Raw genomic sequence first — 1,633 nt, 5'->3', positions numbered from 1 at the left:
TCCTATCAATGAACGGTTTGTTGCATTACAAACTAGACTCGACGAACTTCATTTTAGGATTTTGAAACACCTTAAAACTCCACATATACTATGAGATATGCATCTCCAAAGTTGACTAAAATCCGTCCCGCGTTTCTCAAATTTTCGTCGAACTTATTTTCTTCAATTTGCTCAATCCCGAAATATTCCAAAATTCTCCATACATGATATTTATCACTTATTACACTAATAATGGCCATGTTCCCATGTTTCAAAATATTCTTTCCCGATTACGACTTACGAGATCGTAATTCACCCTTTTTCTTCGTTGTTACGTACTCTCCATGGCTTGTGCCTTTCAAAACATCCCATTACTACGATGAGGTACATGTCAACCTCATGCTCTGAAAACGCGGGGTATAACATCCTTTAGAACATTCGTCCTCGAATGTTGAACTAGCCTCATAAGGTCTCACAAAGGTTTCGAGGAAGTTTCTTTTATTGCGAGAACCTATAGTCTCATCCACCAATCAATATAATCAAATGAGGGATTTAAATTACTGTAGGCATAGGGAACAAGTAAAGATGCTCATTCTTTATTTTCCCTTCCGCTTTCCCAAGTCATCTCTTCCCGATTATTATTTCACCACAATACTCGACGAAGCCACATCTTTAGTATGCAACCTTCTCACTTGGCAATTAAGGCATAGCGATAGGGTTCTTCTCATAAGACAATTCCTCCATTACTTGAACATTATCCATGGGAAATTATTCTAAAAGGGTTACCAATACATTTATGAAGCATTGACACGTGAGGGGCGGATGTCTTCGCTTCCAAATCGATGGTAAGTCCCATTCATAGGCAACCTTGCCTACCCTACGAACAATCTGATAAGGCCCAATGTATCTCGAGCTTAGCTTTCCTTTCTCTGAATCTTATAACACCCTTGATGGTCGACACTCTCGGAATTACCCAATCACCATACGAACCCTAAACGTCGACGTCGATTATCCACGTATGATTTCTATCGACTTTGAGTTGCTAATGATCGTTCCTGAATGAGTTTCATTTTGTCAATTACTTGTTGAACCATATCTGGGCCAATTAGCTTAGTTTCGCCAACATCGAACCAACTAATTGGTGACCTGCACTTCTACACGAAGCCTCATACGGCTATCTGGATGCTAGAATAGTAGCTATTATTATAGGCAAACTTTATAAGTGGCGATAATCATCCAATTGCCTACGAAATCAATAACGCAGGCCGCAACATATTCCTTAGCGTCTAAATAGTACGCTCGGTCTGTTCGTCAGACTGCGGGTGACATACTGTATCGAGATTCACTTGCGGTCCAATGGTCAGCGTCATTAGTCCCTACATCCTTGTCACCGTTTACCTTTACATTCCGAGTGCTAACTCAACATGACTTTGTTGCTAGGGGGTATAATGGTTATGTCCCTTAAACTATTCCTTCTAATTCTTTCTGCCACAACTGTTTCTTTAATCTTTATCCCTCAAATCTTACGATACAACCCAAAAGCATAGGCTACGGAAAATCCTTACTCCCTTATGATTCTCTCATAACACCAGCATACGTATCTTCGATTTCCTTGTATCGGCGATCGTTTCGAACTCTAGCTCCAAGCTAATAA

Source organism: Lycium ferocissimum, chromosome 3 (genome assembly GCF_029784015.1).
Source record: "Lycium ferocissimum isolate CSIRO_LF1 chromosome 3, AGI_CSIRO_Lferr_CH_V1, whole genome shotgun sequence".
NCBI lineage: Eukaryota > Viridiplantae > Streptophyta > Magnoliopsida > Solanales > Solanaceae > Lycium > Lycium ferocissimum.
Note: the sequence above shows the minus strand (reverse complement) of the source record.